The 7,519-nt window shown below is 31.1% G+C and overlaps 1 long non-coding RNA gene across 1 annotated transcript; it reads left to right on the forward strand.

Annotated features, from left to right (window-relative positions):
• Positions 1 to 3,943: 3,943 nt before the first annotated feature.
• LOC127699004 (uncharacterized) lies at positions 3,944 to 7,291 on the forward strand. Its single transcript, XR_007980987.1, has 2 exons — positions 3,944 to 4,330; positions 6,553 to 7,291. It is a non-coding gene; the product is annotated as an uncharacterized LOC127699004 (long non-coding RNA).
• The last annotated feature ends 228 nt before the right edge of the window (positions 7,292 to 7,519 follow it).

A 7,519-nucleotide genomic window follows, 5' to 3' on the forward strand; every position in this document is an offset into this window, starting at 1 on the left:
TGTTAATAATATGTACAGTATATACATGTAACATGTTATCATTAAAGATTAACATCATTGCATAGGGATTTTATGCTGAGTGACATAAATATTTCTTTGTGTGTATGTATAAAACTTTCTTTTTTTTCTTTCTTTATTTTACATTCCTTTTGTTGTGTGATATTTAATTAATTTTGTATATATATATTTATTATATCTCGATTATATGGGGCCAACTTGGACGAGTAGTCTAAGTAGTCGAACTTCTGTATCACCAGCCAGCAGCCAGTCAACACTAAGGTTGTGAGTTCAAATCCTGCACGTGGCAAGTGAACTTAACTCCAATCTTAATTGACTAGGATTGTCAGTTTTCCTACCAAAGGTCATGGTTCTCTCCAGCTTCCTCCATCAATAAAAACTGGATGCCACAAAATAGCACCATAGTGTTAAAAGTGGCGCTAAACATTAATCATTCAATATCTCAATTATGAGAAAATATTGTATACAGAAGTAAAACTTGTGTCTGATCCTATTTAAGTCAATTGTTAGAATAAAATAATCATAAACTAAAACATTCATATGATGTAGTTTTGCATTTTCTATTTAGAGCATGTTCAGTACCAGTAGAATTCAACGACAAAATTAATAAGCTATTATTATAGTTTCTTTGTTCTTACTACTTTTCTTATGTTTGCAGGGAAAATTGACAGAGTGATACATCTTCTATGAATAAAAAGAGGAAATAAGTGTCTGCAGCAGTAAATCATTATAACAACAAGACTGTGAAAAGAAGATATCAGAACATGAAATGAGTTTTATTTCTTTTAAAACAATTGTTACGGAATATACCTCTTGTGATTCTAATGAAAACCATTGTCAACTTGAAGTAAAGGAAGATTTTATAATTTAATAGAACAGGAAATAAAGGAAGACTCATTTAGAACATAACAAAGCACAATGTATATTTCTAATTAGTCTGTTAATTCAGAATAACCCATGTGAAGGAATTATATTTTACAGTAAACAACATACAATACACTTACAATTTCATGTTTTGCAATTGGTGAATTTTTATGTTGTACTAAGGTAAAATTTATATGACAGGTGCGTTACCTTAAATATTCGCTGAACACATGAAAATCCAACATAGCCATTGCAAAAATAACTTGCACTTACATGTACATATGTTATTCATGTGATATTAATATGAAATTCACATCACGATCATGTGAAAATATAGACGTGAAATAACACAACTTTTACACGTTAAAATAATGTGAAAAAATCTAAATCTGAAATTAACACAATATTTACACGTTAAAATCACGTTTAAAAATTTACGTGTGAAATTAACACAATATTTACACGTTAATATCACGTTAAAAAATTTACATGTGAAAATAACGTTACGTTTAAACGTGAATATCACGTGAGCAGATTAAAACGTGATTATCACGTGAGAATTTTGTGTGTGTCAAATACCGGTGATATAAACGTTTAAACGGTGTGATACACACGTGGAAATAACGTAGTTTTCACGTAATGAGCACAAACGTTAAACACACGTTGGAAAAAATTGCCTGTGTAAGGGAAAGAGATATCTACATTTATAAGAGGACCATTTAATTTTCTGGGGGTGGGGCAGGAGGAATTAAAGGGAACAGAATATGAATTTCTTAATTTGCTAGTATGGCTTATTAAGTTCGCCTTGCCACGTGAACATTTATTTTCAATCTGTAAATTAATCAAACTTAAATAGCCATCCTCTCAATTCATATCTCTGAGATTATCAAAGATATTTACACAATGAAATTAACCAATCACCCACCCCTTTGAAGCTTAAATCCCTTGAAATTTACAAAATAATGCCTTTACAATTTCATCATATCTGACTGTGACATGTTATATTATTCCAACAATCTAATTAAAAATTAAAATCCATTTACAATATTACTTTCTCAAACTTCATTTATAATAATATTATCAAATTCAAGGTGTGATTTATTGTCAATACAGTCATTGTCAACGTATATTTGTAGCAGAAGTTCCCCTGGAAATTTTGTTATAAACTATGCCATATGCATAACATCTGTTCCTGTTGGAACAAATTTTCTATACCCATTATTCCTTTAGGAACAAATACTGTAATAATTGTTCCAGTGGAAATAATATTACAGAATATTTCTTCTACTTGGAACTTATTTTATGAAGGAACTTCTATTTCGTGACATCATGACAGTGGTGGTTCCAGGATTTAAAAAAATGGGTTGTGGTTGACCCCAAAATGTATAAAATTTCAGCATGCATTGTACAATGTATACATGTTATGATGTTTATGTACAATATTGGATATAAAAATGTAATCGAAATGTTTGGTATAACATAAATTTCCTCAGTGTTAAACCTAATAATTATTTTTTTCAAGACTTTGAAATGTTTTCTTTGCCTGTAGCTTATATTTAGCAAAAATGTTAGGGGCATAATTATCTATAATACGTGTATTTTGTTGGTAATTTATTGGCAAATTTGTATTCTTGTGTTGATGATGACAATGAAAAGTTTTATTTTGCTTTGAAGAATTTAATTATATACATTTAGTAATTGTATGTACATTTACTTAGTATTTACAGGATGGAAAAAGATGTTCACTTATAAATTAAAACAGAGGACTTTTAAAAATAAACAAAAATACTTGCACATGTATGATATACATGCATGTAACAAAGAAAATGGAAATGGAATGTCCAAGTGCAACAACACATTTAAATGGAGTGATGTACATTTGAACATGTTGGAAGCAAAATTATTATTGTTAGTTGTAAACAATATGTAATGACTACAATATATTAAGGGTAACTAACCAAAAAGTGTATGCTTAGGGTTACAAAAGTAGGTTATTTACAATGTACTATGATTGTAAATCCCCCAAAATATGAAACAAATATGAAAGTTCCCAATGGATTAAGTTGGGTCTAACACTTAAAATTTATAGGATAGGCCAAGTAATCCGGCCTACACAGACGATAAGGCCCAATGGTATACTTTTAATAGTTTAAAGATTTTATTCTATTATCTATGATCTGTAAATGTCAATATTGTTTCCTTCAGATCTAAAACTTAATTTCAAAGAATGAAGGGTACAGTAATTAAAATTTCATTTATAGGATTGGAAACAATATATGTCATCATATCCTAATGCAGTGTTAACATAAGGTTTCTGAATGCTTTAAAATTTTTGCTAACCACTTTCACCAAAATGAATGAAAATTTATTCAATTTGACCATTTTTTTTTCAGATAAGAGAATTACTTGATCAGACCATATTGGGGTCATAGATGGACATTACAATGAAGTACAATACATGTATCATAATTATCATTCTTCATATCTTTTGATTGAATTAACTACCTTAATTTATTTACCAAATATTTTCTTCTATTCAGTAAATATGAGATTCTGTCAGAGGAATAATTTTACTGGAGGATAAAATTTTAATACCTAGAATCAGCAATTTATATGAAGTTTGCGTAGAGACTGAGAGATATTCATGTGCAGAATTGTTTCCAAGGTGGTAACCCCACCAGATAACCTTTTGATTGAATTAACTACCTTAATTTATTTACCAAATATTTTCTTCTATTCAGTAAATATGAGATTCTGTCAGAGGAATAATTTTACTGGAGGATAAAATTTTAATACCTAGAATCAGCAATTTATATGAAGTTTGCGTAGAGACTGAGAGATATTCATGTGCAGAATTGTTTCCAAGGTGGTAACCCCACCAGATAACCGAGGTTGTCTGAGTTATTATTAGCAGAAATTTTTGTTGAACTAATGCAGCATTCAATAAATGAAACTTTAGCAGACTATGAGCTCTTACTACCCACCAAAGTGTTGTAAAAAGAGGAAGTTTAAATATGTGAGACTCATCTTCATAAAAATGTAGATGTGGATAAGTGCAATCTAATTAAAATATAGATCTCGGATTTCGTTATACTACGTTATACTACATACGAAGATCTAACAAGTACCCTACAAGGTTTCACTTTTGTGACCTTATATAACGTAATATTTGACCCCAGAAAGTATTTAGATCGACCAATCAGAATGCTCCTTATAAACGCGACCTAGGAACATGTTGAAGATGGCGACGTAGAAATGGAAAACAACATAGAAAATGCATTAACTGAAATTTTGCCTTAGTACAAAGTGAAAGAATTGAAATTTGAGAAGAGACAAATTTTGGAAATCAAAGATTGCATGGTCAGGCTTCCAACATGCTTCAAACGGGCTATGGAAAGAGTTTACATACCAGATATCTGCTACCCGATAATCAAGTCTGCATTCAAAGGTAAATTCTCGAAAATAGAGTATTAAAGGTTGACATTTTTCTATCATTGGGCAACTTCTCGAGTGTTTATTAAAAAAAATCTTTGTGGAGGATTCACAGTGTACTTTAAAAAAACATGACAATATCCCAGAAAATACATTGCAAGTCTTCATTCTCCTAATTCTCCTACCAAAAAATTATAATTATTAATTTACAAAGTCAATGAAGATATGGGATCAGATAAATCTAAATTCATTGGTAATAGTATATAAATCATAATGTCATCTTATTAATGATATTCTACTGTGTACTTGCAAAGATATACATGTATACTTATGCCAGCACATGCAGAAGAAGTTTTAATATCAGCATACTTTTTTTACTTCTGTCACACACTGATACATGTTGATATCATGAGGTGCTCCAGATAATTGTTAGGGGAAATTTTCTGCCAAGAAAGAAATTAATTGTTCACTATTCTTGGACTCGGCTACAGTGGGTCAGAATGGCAATTAGTGTTTCAGTGTTCATTAAATATTAGTTTAATGCTTTGTGAGAAAAATAACTTCATCCTGTTTATGTACATATAAAAAAGAAGATGTGGTATTTTTGCCAATGAGACAACTCTCCACAAGAGAACAAATGACACAGAAATTAACAACTATAGGTCACCGTACAGCCTTCAACAATGAGCAAAGCCCATATCGCACAGTCAGCTATAAAAGGCCCCGAAATGACAATGTAAAACAATCAAACGAGAAAAACTAACGGCATAATTTATGTACAAAAAAAACGAACGAATAACAAGTATGTAACACATAAACAAACAACAACCACTGAATTACAGGCTCCTGACTTGGGACAGGCACAAACATACAGAATGTGGCAGGGTTAAACATGTTAGTGGGATCCCAACCCTCCCCCTAACCTGGGACAGTGGTGTAACAGTACAATATAAGAACGAACTATAAAAATCAGTTGAAAGAGGCAAAAAGTGTTACTTTAACCGTTCCAGAACAAATGGTATAATTGCTGAATTTTTCGTTTCCATTCTCTAACTTTAGTTTGCCTCAACCAAATGTTATGAAACTTATACACAATACTTATTACCAAAAAAACTCAGATCAAGCACAAATTTGGGTAGCATCACTTTTACCGTTCTTCAGTTATGTCGTTTTATAACTTTATATGATCTGCAAGAGTGGGCATCATCTGTGTCCTATGGACACATTCCCCATTTATTGTAGTCTTTTATACTCAAATATTTAGCTTTAACTACATGATTGAGTAACTTTGCAGAGGCGGATTTAGAGAGGGAGCTCAGAAAAATTTGGTTGTTTATATAGGGAATCACTGAAGCATGGCTGTACAGGCCCCCATTATGAAGAAAATTTCTGGGTCCGCCACTGCTTTGTTTTCATTTGTAACATTACTAGTATAAATAATTTTGAAGACTTGATTAAGTAATTATGCTCTTGACTGATAGAATACTCTATCTTTAAATTCAACATGTCTAATACATATACTTGATCAATATATAGAACAAGACAGACGAGGCTATCTCTATCATAGTACATGCATGTATGTTAAATTGTTCAGAAAACAACCAACCATCAAACAAAATCAATAGGTATCTTATAAGATTAATGTCTGGAAATGATGATGCTAAACAAAAAGTAAAAAATGTGAAATGAAATGAAATACAAGTTTAAAGATTTGTGTACAGATTCTGATAATAAATACATGTACGTACAAATTTGATTAGGGAATCCACACCTCAAGGACTAATCCCAAAAAGGATTACTCAAGGGCCAGTGTTTTTATTTCCCCAAAAAATGTTCAAAGATAAGAAGATGTGGATCCTAGAAATGGATTCACAGTGTCAATTTATAAATTTACTTTTAGATAACCTACATGTATATCTGTAAGTAACATTTATTTAATAAAACATTCTGTCATTAACCAGAGGAACATATCAATTAAAATGTGTTTGAATAAACACTAGTATTAAGTAACAGGGTATGTACATGTAGGTAGGGAAAACCTAAACAAACATGCATGTACATTTTTTCTTCATCTTTTAGTCTGGAAAAGCTAGTAATAATTATTAAAGAAAAAAATTAAATGAGTTCCTCTGAAACGGATGTTAAATAATCTTAAATAAGCTTTATAATGGAGTCAGCATTGTTTTGAAATCAGAATATTCCATAAATATATTTAAATTGATATTTCACATGTTTCAGGAGCAGACATTCTTCCCTGGTCTATATAGCTTCATTGAAAGGAATCAGACACAGAAAGTTTGGGGAAATGAAATTGAGAGTCACTGTGAATAATTCACACACATGCTAGACATAAAGAAATGGCCAGACACAGGCTCAGCTAAAGAATCTGTATCAACTGGAAGCAACAGCATTTTCATCAGAAAACTAAAAAGGATGTGAAAAACATGAAACATGCATTTGGAAATGTTCAGCCGCCAAACAAATAGATATACCAGGAAATGCAAATTGTTTGCTAATATAAATGTCAATGATGTCTGTACAAAAGCAAAGATATAAAAGCCTTTTTCATTTATACATGTAACAGTCATATACAATACAGATTTAAGACCATCAGACGATCTTTAAATCTTTGGAAGCCACAGTACCTAGTCCAAGACATTCCATATTTTCAACTCGTTATGAAGACATATTTGACCAATCTGGTTTCCATTTATAGAAGTTTGAAAATAAGTTCTACATGTATATGACATGATGATCACCAGCAATGAAGGTGATATAGGATATAATATTCAAAGTAGAGAAGTATAAAGTGAATTTGAACCTCCCACCATAATAGCATTCTGCACATTTTGGATCACATATGGATCAAGCTGTTGTACTTGTGAACTAAAAGATTGTTGCTTGGTTGTTGTCAGGTACATTGTACATGTTGACAGTGCTATACGTCTATTAAATAAAATGCAGTTCAGAACAGTTATATTTTAGTAATAGATAGATTTCTTCTGTCTTTATTTGAACGGATAAACCAGATAATTAAAAAAAAAATTTCTGACAACTATGTCTGTTCTGGAACTGAAGACTACCGTCACTTTTTGTATCTTCCTTGTTCATTTTCCTCCAGATAAATTACTGACTATCACCATGAGGCTTATAACATGTATAAGTAGGCTTAATTCCTCCACGGTCTCCAGTTATGTCCTGTCTG

This window comes from Mytilus californianus, unplaced genomic scaffold (genome assembly GCF_021869535.1).
Source record: "Mytilus californianus isolate M0D057914Y unplaced genomic scaffold, xbMytCali1.0.p SCAF_4, whole genome shotgun sequence".
Classification (NCBI taxonomy): Eukaryota; Metazoa; Mollusca; class Bivalvia; order Mytilida; family Mytilidae; genus Mytilus; species Mytilus californianus.